The sequence below is a fragment of the Lepisosteus platostomus genome, chromosome 12, assembly GCF_059453375.1.
Source record: "Lepisosteus platostomus isolate fLepPlt1 chromosome 12, fLepPlt1.hap1, whole genome shotgun sequence".
NCBI classification, from domain to species: Eukaryota; Metazoa; Chordata; class Actinopteri; order Semionotiformes; family Lepisosteidae; genus Lepisosteus; species Lepisosteus platostomus.
In genome coordinates, this window is record NC_142622.1 from 44,376,313 (window position 1) to 44,388,277 (window position 11,965).

Sequence of the window (11,965 nt, forward strand, 5' to 3'; positions counted from 1 at the left end):
TGCAATGCACACAATCCACTGAGCTGAGAAAGGTCTGTTAATAGTGTCCTATTATTAGAATACTGATTCTCTAAAAAGGAGGACACCCTTGCTTTTAAACTTGAAACTCTTGCAATTGAAAACTCAACAGTAGGGGAAAAATGTATTCCCAGGCTTTTTAAATTCAGTTTTGTAATATTACAATGTAACTGTTAAAAAAATCACAATATCCCTAAATTCTGCTACTATAGAGGGTGAGTTGTCTTTTGTTGCATTTCAACTTTCAAGACACAGAAGAATTTCAAAAAGAGTTGTGGCAACCATACACAGGATTAAGGAGAACCAGGTGTTCAACCGCCATATTTTAAAAGACAATAGCTGCCTAAGCAGTCTAATAGCTAACTAGGCAGATCAGTTTTTTTTTTAAAGCGACCAAATCCCATTAAAAGCTTATCAGTATACAGTATCTCCTTAAGAAATGCAGATCCAAACAGTTTTCAGCACCCAAGAAACGCCGATTGGAACTGACTCGCTGAAAGAGAGAGAACCATGGCTGTTGAAATCAAAACCGCAGTGCGCCTGGGCAGAATATTATGCTCAGGAACATGACAGTGTTGGCAAAGTAGGTGAGGGAAATTGAAAAAAAAATATTCAAGACACGCATTTTATTCTATAAACAAGAATAATACCCTGCATTGTCATCTTGCGTGAATTATTTCTGTGCATTTTTGTTCATTGTGAAATAATAATGTTCCCCCCCTTCTGTAATGTGAGCGAGTGTAGTAGCTGTGCTGAAGGGAAACCACTGTGCTTCAGTCAGAGAGAACAAGGCAGTGGGCTAAGGAGAGCAGGAGGCATGCGACTCGAGCAAAGGGTGCAGAGAGCAAGAGCAAACGGGAGCATTTCCGAATGATCCCTCCAAACACCACATCATCAGAATGGAGGAGAGCTGCTGTCGTGGGACAGAGCTGTCTCCTCGAGGATGTGGCGTGGGAAAGCTGTGTTGTTGGGTGGGAAAAGGACCCATCCAGATCCCCCAAAAATTGCAAGGTGTATTAGCCCAAAACAACGAGAACCAGCAGTCAATGAACTTGTTCTTGCGCATTAATTAACAGATTACCTCCGTGTGGGTAGAAGCAGCAGCCATTGACCTGGACACCGTATTTTAGGCATTATTGCACACGACAGGTTATTCTCATATTTCAGGTCAGAGTCCTGATGTGCTTTTTCCTCTAGCTGCCATGTGTGTCTTCCTCTCGGTGCCTGTGACAGACAGCGAAGGAAGCATGTATTAGATGAACCCTTCTTTCCCGTGGTGGGAAGAGAAATACAGTAGCAGCACAAAGGGCAGACCAGGCAAAACTCAGGCATGCAGTTTCCCCAAAGATGGATCCCCTGGCTTTGTTTCTGAAGTGTGTGTGCACATGTACCCAGACAGATTTGTTGAAAATAATAAAATGGAATAAGCACAGAGAGGCACTGTCTGTAGCTCTGGGTGGGGGGAGGAGGGCCTGAGTGGCTGGGGGAGGGAAGATGTGGCAGTTTTCCTACGATGATGAAGAAAAAAGAGGCATACAAAGAGTAGGTTTTTCATTGTGTGAAAAATATAAACACAGATGAGTTCTGTCTTTGATTTGTTCATGCTTTTCACTCTGCACAGCAGGGATGTTCTAAAGAACCTGCCCTCTTTGCATTTTCGATAAATAGGGACTGTGGACCCTGCATGATGTGATTATATTCTTACTTGCCACTCTTTGTACATTGCATTATTTGCTTTTTAAGTGCACCAGAAACTTCTCGTCCATCTGGGTGCATTTCAGGCGTCTTTTCTGTCCCCGGGTTTTGTGGCGTGCTTCGGGCAGCCGCGTCCCGGAACGGCTCCGGCTTGGAGTTTCCAGGGGTGCTGCCGGTGCCGGGGGTCTCAGGGAATACCGGGGAACGGGGGGGAAGATGCCTATTCCGGCGTCTTGACAAGAACATGTCCGCCGGCTGCTCCTGCCGCAAGAGCTCACCGTGGTGCCTACTAACCAGGAGATCAAAAATTATCGATTTCATGGCGCTGCGTGATCTGGATATGTAAGCGTCCTCCAAAAAAAAAAATTAATTAGCATTTCGCAAAAACAAAAAGGGAAAAAGAATCCACTCAGTACTTTTTAAGAAAGAATGTTTTCGGTAGAAGATGAGATAGAACACAAAAGGGGGCATTCTGTCATTGCATACGAACTATTTAACCATTTTTATTTAAAAAAAAACTGTTCAAGGGTGTGAACCTAAAAATGCATTGTGACGATACCCAGAATTTTGCCGCAGTCTTCATCTGCAGTCCCAGAATCCTTAGTAACCTAATCCCTTCTGCGACAGCAATACGCCTTTAACCTTTTCGGAGATGAAGAAGCCTGAAATCATTTAAAATGTAGATGATTTTTTTTTTCTCCAAAATGGTGGCTCGCAACTCTACGTACTCTCTGGAATGAGATAATTATGCAATTTTTGCCATTCTCAGTCATATATGTATGTATTTGAAGTGCTTGTTATATACTGTAAATCCGACGCAAAAGATACGTATGGCCTGTCTCAGGAGAACTTTCCTTTCGATAATGAGTTGGTAGGGGAAGTGTCTTAAAGCCTACTTCAGCATGAAGACCCTAAATGCTATTCTTACAGCACAGGAGGCGTTCTCAGGGACAAAACTTGATCATTTTGTTTTACATATAATATTTTTGTTTAGATGGTGACTGTTTAGACCTGTTTTGTAGTTCAGTTTTTTAGTACTCTTGTTTAATATTGCTTCCTATTACATTGTGGTATAAAAGGGCCAATAGAAAATTAAATCTAAGAGATTTAACATCTTTTGCCTTTTGGTTATTGGTCGTTTCTGTTGAGGGTTACAAGCTAAAGCAGAAAGCAGCTTTTCACAGACAACAGAAAACACTTCACGTCTTGAAAGGATTACGAAAAGTGATCAGATATTACCATTTTCTTCAGGTGCTAGTGCTTATAACTTCAGGCTCCAAACAGAAACAACACAAAAGTGACCTTCGAAAAACTGTAAATACTACCCATCGTACAGTCCAAGACAGAAACACTAAGCCGTTAAAGCATATTAAAATGCATTCCATATAAAAGGATTAAATATTAGTAGCCTAACTTTGTCTTCTTTACATAAAACAACAGTAAAATATAATTCATGCAATTAATACTTCTAGATTTTGTTTTTAATATATGTTTTTTTATGAACATGTATTATTCAAGATTATTTTAAATTTTAAAACTCAATACTTAATGTCAGCCTCATTTTTGTAATTCAGAGGATGTCACAAAAATACTTAAAAACGATTATGGAGGTGGATGTTTTCTGGAAATATACAGTGTGGAAATGCTAGTTCCATATCTCATCAGATAGATATTAGAATATGTCTAGAATTTAAAGATGTCTCTAAGGAAGAAGAAATTAACCAACTTTTGGTTTTTAATAACAATATACTGTAAAATTAAATGGATATCAGGACTCACTGTGTGACAAGATACATTTGAGCCCCATTTTAAGGAAAACAATTAACAGGCACCATTATTTATAAAATGACCAAATGTTTTTGTTGATATTATCCTTCACTAGTTTTTGCTTTAATATTTTGAAATATAAATGTTTCAAATTAGAAGCACATTCGGGAATATACCACCTCATGTACAATAGACTAACACAAATGTGCACCGTTATTTTAGGATCACATTATACTACTGGATATTTCTGACAAAAAGTCACAATGTTTCCTTCATTTTCAGTTGTATGTTTCATATGTGTTTACACACTTATATACAGTAATTTAAACACTTTCACATGAGTCAGAACAACAGGTTAAATCATAAGGCTTGAGGTGAGACATTATATCTGTGTTACCATATGAATACTCTTTCCTTCTTTGACTTTAAATATAAAAAAGATATAACAAAAAATGGCAAAATTCCTATGTTATATCAAAACATTGTATTTAAAGTGGTATTAATCATTGGATGAATCTTTTCAAAATTAAGTTTTAGAATTATATCCTGCTCAGCGGCTTAAAATGTTGAGATTTCAAGCAATGCGGCATTGATTTATTCATTTATTTTCTTGATCCCTTGAGTCAATCTGACTGTAATGAAATTTCATTGAGGTTTAAAGTGTCTTTTTATCTCAGGCAAGACAAAGATAATTTACAAAACAGCAGTCATATGGTAATAAAGAGGAATCTTTTAAAAAAGGGAATACAAGTATCAAGTAAATTAAGTTCAGTAAAGAAAGGCATACAATTTAGCAATGCGGTAGCTCCTAAACACTGTCAAGTCGATCTTAATTATGGACAATACATTAACCAGACTATTGTGTTCCAGATTATCTTTGCAAAGTACTGTTAATTTAACTGAAGAGAGTCAATCTGGGCAAAACAATCTCAGTATTAATTACACTGCTCCCATTCCATAACAGTAATGAGCCTTTTCTGATGTCAGAATAATAAACGCTACATAATAAAAAAAAAACACAGCTAATTCCAAGTGTTTTGGCAAGACTGGCAAGCCTGCAAGACTGCAAGCCTGGTCATAAAGCTGCCGAATACCTAATGTAGGGCTAACAGCAGCAAGACAACAGTTTCCTGTCCAAATGAAAGCGTGAGCACCTATCCACAAGCAGTGATAAATCAGCCCAAACCTTTATTATTGCAGAATTGACCGGGAAATTCATCGTTCGGCCTGCATGAATGTTCATCGGACAATAGCAACGTATAGTTCTTGAAAGCCATGCGGATCAGATACCACCTATTGACTCGTTCTGCTTGTTACCAAAAAGAAACGTCGGTGCTCTCTGCCATTCCAGAACGAAGACAGTTGTTACATTTTACCGATCTTTCTGAAATTCAGGTCCTTAAGATTCCTCTTGGAAAAAGTATTTGAAAGCGACAGATGTTTGCTGAATTTTAACTGATTTACTAAAACAGGACATGGGTCAGGGTACTTCTCTAAGTCAATAATAATAATAAATAATAAATAATAATAATAATAATAATAATCTCCTTTAAGATCAATAATTACATTACATTGGTGGTGGTGGAGGGGAGTCCCCATTACCTGTAAAGCGCTTTGAGTGGAGTGTCCAGAAAAGCGCTATATAAGTGTAAGCAATTATTATTATTATTATTATAATTATCTGTTTTTGAGTCTTTTTAAAATGACACAAACTTTGTTGAGCTTTTGTCAGGCAATGGCGCCTCTTGATTGTGGTTCACCAGGGTTTACATTACAGCAGATATAATATATCTGACATCAAGCTGAGGACAAGTGTTCTATAGGGCAGCAGCATATGCTAAATCAGGGCTGAGCTCCTCACCATGCAGAATGGTGGACAATAGGAGCAATACACATGTCCTGCATTGTTATTCCAGTGTAACAAAGTGGGGAACGTCGTAATTCAGTTCAAAAAGAATCTGGGTCAGGAAATTTGTTTTGTTCCAAAATCCTGGTAACTTTGGCTGGAATCTGTAAACGTGTCAGTTATTTCCAACTGAATTGAGGGAATCTATATTGAATAATTTAATGAAGAATAATTTAGCTTCCACTTGTTATTTTGTTAAAGGGCAAAATACTGACATTGAAGCTCTGTACATAACAGACATACAGGAAAATTATAGGTAAACCAAGCTGACAATTTCCTTGCATATTGCTTTATTTTCTCATACAGTAGGTACTATGGATTGCTTGTTTCACTTTTATTGAGTGTTATAAATTGCTTTTACAGTGACATTTTTCCATAACTAAAACACAAGTCTCTCCTAAACTACATAGCATTTTCATCTCAGGCCTATTTTTTATAAAGCTTTTCCTACACAAATTCAATTCATAAAAGCTTTTAAAAACCACTTGATTGGCAAATATAAAAAAACAAATCACACAGGTCAGTTAAAGATTGTCAGTTTGTCGACTTGATGTGATTAATTCAACTTTCAAACATGGCATGCAAAATAATTGAAAAAAATATCATTAAATATATTTAACACATTTTGTCGAGTCTGAATCTAAGAATTCAAAACATAATAATATAATGATAACTGTAATCATTATTTTATAATAGTGTAGTGTCTATGAAAAACATTTGTCAATGGTTTGGGAATTGTTTATTAAATGCTCATCCATATAAACACAAAGCCACGTTTATCAATATTAGTGTTGTATAGTTTGCAGTAATAACTAAAACTAATACATACAAAGAGAGTCCTTATGAAAGAAGTATTTTTAGACATCTTATTTTTAATTATCAGAAAAAAAACATTAAGTTTCTTTTTTGTCTGTATTAATACACCTTGCCTTGAAACCTTTTCCAGTGATTACTAAAGTGAAGGCAGTTTTTTCCAAATAATGGTCTGAACTAACATTTTACTAAAATATTGCTTTTAATTTCTTTGATATTGGTAAATATATCCAAGTATTATCCCTCTGCATCATCCCTATTTTACCAAGTGTTGAACTATATGAGTTTTATTTTTTCCCCAAACTATATTATTATTAAAAGTATAGAAAACAATTAAGACCAATTTCCTGTATTGGACTTTGTCGTACTTCAGATTGAAATAAATGTGTTATTCATCAAGGGAAACAAAAAAGTGCTGTGAATGGAAATATATACAACCTGTGAGCTGTTTTTGTTTTCCATGTATTAAAGTAAATCACAGCTTTCAAAACTGCAATCATTTAAAGTATTATGTATAGCAATAATAATGATAGTGATTTTTGTCTGAATACTTACTGCTTGTGTATTACAGTGACAGAATGGCTTTTATTCAGTTTTCAGTGGTTATTATTCATCATTATCATCTTAAAATGCTTTTGTTGCTTGATCCATCTTTAAGGGATGATTCAATTCGCTAGCATGGAGTATAATTTCAAGAAGAGCAGAATTTGTAAAACAATGTTAGGAAATAAAAAAGGTGCCTTGTAGTTTAGAATAAAAACTCTCACATATGAATTTGGGGTGGTTACAAAATGAACACCAAAGTGCAGGTCTGGTACAAACAGCAAACGTCCTGTGCACAATTCTAAAACTGCTTGCACTTGAGTTTGAATTGAAGTCATGTAGCAAAACACAAACAAAATGACTTTCACAAGTCTGAGTTACAGTTTTTTTAAAGACATTTATGTATTCTAGTGTGTATTTTCCATAGAATGCTGCACATACAGTACTTTCTTTTAAAAAATGATCTAAACTGGATAGTTCTAACAGTTCTAAATAGATTACCTACATATAAATGACTATAAATATTTTTATATATATAGTATAAACTGGATGTCCTAACGTCAGAATAATTTAATGAAATCTGATACCTAGGCCTTAGGAAGAATCTGATCTAAAAAATCTGAATCTAAAAAAAAATGTATTGTTTTTTTTGCAAGCTTAAAATATTGGTTTAGAATTAGTAGGAGAAGAAAAATGTAATAGAAGAAGACAAAATATTTGGGGAACATTATTTATTCAGTTAATTCAAAAATTGTTGATTAATTTATGTATTCATATTATTAGATGGAGTCTAGCATTTTAGAAACTGTTGTCTTTTGCCTTGTTAGCCTATATGGGGAAAAAGCAAAATACTACACTGAAGAATCAAATAAAACATTTTCTTTTATATTAACCAACTGTAGTAATCAATTATTGTAGCAGAAAATGGCAGATTGGTATTAAAAGGTAAACCTGTTTTTCTGAAGTTTCTTTGAAGTATAGTATGTGTACATTTTATTTGGAAATCTAAAATGACCTTTTTAAATTTTTCTTTAAAGCAGTTTTTACATACTTTTAAATAAAGGAGCAAAGGTTTCCACATATTTCTGTTAATTTCAGACGATTTTCATGCAGATATTTATTTATAAAGAAACATATCACGTATACCGTATCCAGGCACAGGAAATACCAAACGTTTTAGTTGCACCTTTCACTTGAAACAAAAAACATTAACACTTACTATCCGCAAAGACATTTTTTATTTACAGTGTATTCTTAAAGCAATACACATGTCATCTTTTACACAAAAGAAAACGAGGAAAGTGATTATTTAAGGAATATCTGTTGGAACTAGACTCAGTGATTCCTCATTAGGCCATCCAAATCCTATTTGTCCCCAGTTTTTGTGCAATTAGTCATAAGAGGCTTTCTAAATTGCCTGTTTAACTTAATGCAGATTTGATGGAAAACAGTGCCCTGTATATTACGATAAAAATAAATGCTTAGACTCATACAGCAACAGCAATTTATGAGCCTCATACTATATTTGAAAAAAGCAATAAATGCTGTTTTTTTTCCAGCACACAATAATGCTCAGGGGGAAATTTTTATATTGATCATTCAATCATATAAATAAAACATAAACCACCTACAGGAGTTTAAAAAAAGAAGCTGAATAACAATAAAATAAATTGGATTTGCTCGATGTCTTTCTGGGCTGGTTTGATTAGAATTGGATGTTGTCTCAATTTCTGTGCTGTTTAAAGGCCTCGTGTTTCCCAGGCTTGAAGACCTAACAGATGAAATGGCACATCCTTCAGCTTTTTAAAGAAAATTATTTAATCCTCGATAAAGGCCACAGGACTTGAAGATCTCATTAAGAGGAGCCACGAAAACACAATGATCGGTTTCAGACATCTGTTAAAAAGTATCAGCAGAATGGTGGGTACCAGGTAAGACTCAAACTTGTGATATGATGTTAGCAACATAAAAAGCGGTGACTGTAAAAGTATTACAGATTAACACCGCAAGCTGGAGAGGATGAACAAATCAAAACTGTAGAGTACAGAATATTAAAATAACTTCTTGACCAATACAAGCAGAAGCAGCTGCCACTGGGGCCATTATTTTCACCCAGACGTAAATAAATACATAAAGTGTACCAGTAGGATTTTGCCAAATGTCTGCAAAAAAAGTGAAAGGGGTTCTTAAAATGCAATGCACATTCCGTAGGGTAAGTATACAAGGTAACAGATGAGACATCCAGCTTCCAGTGCCCGAGAGTAGGATATATCCTTCCAGTTCTCTGAGAGCTTAAATTTTACATAAACATCAGTTTAATAATGTTGTAGGAATATAGATCTACCTGTCATGCTCACCCAGCCCTGACAAAAAATAAAACTTGCAAACAGACAGGTTACACATACACTGTATGTATCTGCTTGTGTGTACTGGCTACACAACTTAAAATGATTTAAATGCACCAGATGAAAAGCTCATTAAGGCACTGCAAATACATATTTTGAAACTAATGTTTCAACCATGTTTATTGCAATGGGTTTCCTGGAAAGAGGTTCCTCTTCAGAGTTAATTATATTTGCAGTTCTTCAGCACAAATTAAAGAAAAAGGGATTGGAGGTGCTCATTACAGCTGATGTGTGCAGGGGCCTAGACAAAAGAACGATTCCAGAATGAATAGTGTTTGTGTCCTGTCTGAAGTGTCAGACTTTCCCGGTCCATTCGATGGGTCCTCTTTAAAGTGTCGATGTGTGGCGTACAGGCTACAAACTGGGAATAATCTCTACAGATGAATGAAACTACGAGAGTTTCCACGGCACCATTTGATCTGATTTACTCTGGCAGACAGAAAAAAAAAATATCATTGTGGTTTTAGAGACTTGTGTCTTGTTACTTAAGAATGTCAACCAGGGCCTACTAAGCTTGTCCAAGAGTATATAGCTGAGGCCAGAATACTGCGGTTCCTCAACCCAGGACTTACCACGAGCTCCAAGCACTGGGCTGACACGAGCAATAGATTTCTTTCACTGTGCCTCGTTTTCCTGAGGCCTACCAGGAAAACAGGGGTGTACAGTAGATCTGTGTCTCTCAGCAGAGCCAGAGAGGGTCTGTGTGTATTCAAGTGGCTTTTAACAGCTAAGCTTCTTCAACAAAATATTTCTGTTGTTATAAACTGTACATCAGCATAAACTTTTATATATAAAAATAAATGTAACATTTTAGCATAATCATGATCAACAAAATTCACCTTTATATAAGATAAGCCTGCTGGCTAAAGCCAGACATTGTGACTGAAACTGGAACAATATTGTTAAATGTTGTGGGAAAACAGATATGAAATCATGCATATAGTCTGAACCAACTGCTGACAGTGAGCCTGCAATAGGGAACACAGCAGTGAAGCCCAGCCCCCTGCATATGCTGAAAGACCATGTGTGTTCCTAAGAATAAATTCTGCGTTCCCTTTTCTCATATTTGACAATATAGCTGCTTCGGATTTTATTAAATTTTACTGTGTAAAGGGGCAGCATGTACAATTCATCTGTAACTCATTAGCTTACAAATATATTTCTCTATGATGACAAAGACATGCATTTTTCTGAAGACAGTGAGCTGTTTTCACAGAAGGTCTTGCAGCACGAGGTTTGAAAAAACGGTCAGAACTCAAGACCAACAGCAACGCATGATCCTTGCTGGGTCCCTGTGTTCCCTGCTCTGCACACAGTTGAGACAATAACCCACAATTAAACTTCCTTCTTTCATCATCTGCCTTTCTTGCTTAGAGTGAAAGATGTGTCTTGACCACCTGCCATTACAACGTCACATTGTAATCAGCTTCACAACAGTAACTGGAGACACTGGGTCCAGGTCTCGCACCGTGAACATCTAGTGTTTCTAATCATTCAGATGCAGGACTCGCAACAGTTCAATCAGCCACTTGTGGGACATTATCAACTGCCATTGGGGAGGGACAACAAGGACAAGTCAATCTCACACAGCTGTATATACACACCATCATTACGAAAGTCCCGACATAAACTGCACTCCTCTCCAGCCTCCCTCCTGCAGCTGCCCCTGGTCCACTCCACTCTGAAACGGGTTCGAGCCTCCTTGTCCTGTGGCCAGAGGCTGTCCATTAACCAAGCGGCATAAGCCAATTTTTTTCTTCACCAAGTATTCCAAGCATTAATAGGCGTTCAACGCTTGTACTCTGGTGTCCCTGGTGAAATTGTTTTCTGCTCTGTTAATCTACTCGGATAAACAGGTAAAGAGCATGATGCATATCTGGCTCAGGAACTATTTTGATATTATTGCAACTGTATTTTTTTAAATCATGGATTTTTTTTCCACGGGAGTTTGAGGAGAGAGGTATATAAAAGGTCCAGCGCATTTCTAGAAAATAAATGATCTACTGATCTTTTCACTAGATCGTACAATTTGTTGCACAGGAACAATAGCAATCACTAATAACACTTTCCTCAGAGAGGAACTCTTAAGTGAATGATTCTGTCATATTTCCCATGCCCAGCAGAGCACTTCCAGTATATTACATGAATTAAGATGAATTGGTCCATCAACTGTTGTGTAAACAATGAACTGCTTGTTAGTGCAGACTACTCGCACTCTCTGACTCTCAGATCAGCTCTGCTCAGTGAACTTCTTTCACAGTATACAGGTTTTATTCCTGTGCACTGTGTCACAGCTGACCCTCTCAGATAACACACTGATCAGATGGATTTACCTGCCTTCCTTACAGATACCCACCCTGAACACATGCGATGGAAGCAACACACACAGTCAAGCTGCAGTTTCCCAACCCCTGCAGACTGCAGCACGATGCAGCACCACATCACGCAAGGAAGAGCGGATCTTCAGCCTGGAACAAAGAGAGTGCTGCTCGTTCTTGTTGTGGAAATATTCCACATATAATAATAATTGTACAATTTTACATCTGCTCTTGGTAGTTTCACCACTAAAAAAAAAAGATTCCCTTTTCATATTCTTTGGCTTTTCACTGGAATGTATAAGACACAAACACAAACCTATACAACAGAGTCATTTTTCAAAATCTTTAAAGGCTTCTGCTGATAGCCAATAGGAGCAGAGGGCAAGCTACTGTAGGGGTTTGCTTCTGTGCTGCCACACAGTAAAGTTTCTTATCAATGGGACTTTCAAGAAAAAATTGAGAAGACATTAAACTATAATATACACGTGACATTTCAGACT

The 11,965-nt window shown here is 36.6% G+C and overlaps 1 long non-coding RNA gene across 3 annotated transcripts in view; it reads left to right on the plus strand.

Annotated features, from left to right (window-relative positions):
* Window positions 1-11,738, plus strand: part of LOC148651621 (uncharacterized) — a 37,542-nt gene extending 25,804 nt beyond the window's left edge. For 2 of the 3 annotated variants that reach the window (XR_015925788.1, XR_015925786.1), the window contains 2 exons: window positions 8,504-8,673; window positions 11,496-11,738. This is a non-coding gene — a long non-coding RNA (uncharacterized LOC148651621). Of the gene's footprint in view, window positions 1-8,487; window positions 8,674-11,495 lie in introns of all 3 variants that reach the window. The other variant, XR_015925787.1, reaches the window with a different exon arrangement.
* The last annotated feature ends 227 nt before the right edge of the window (window positions 11,739-11,965 follow it).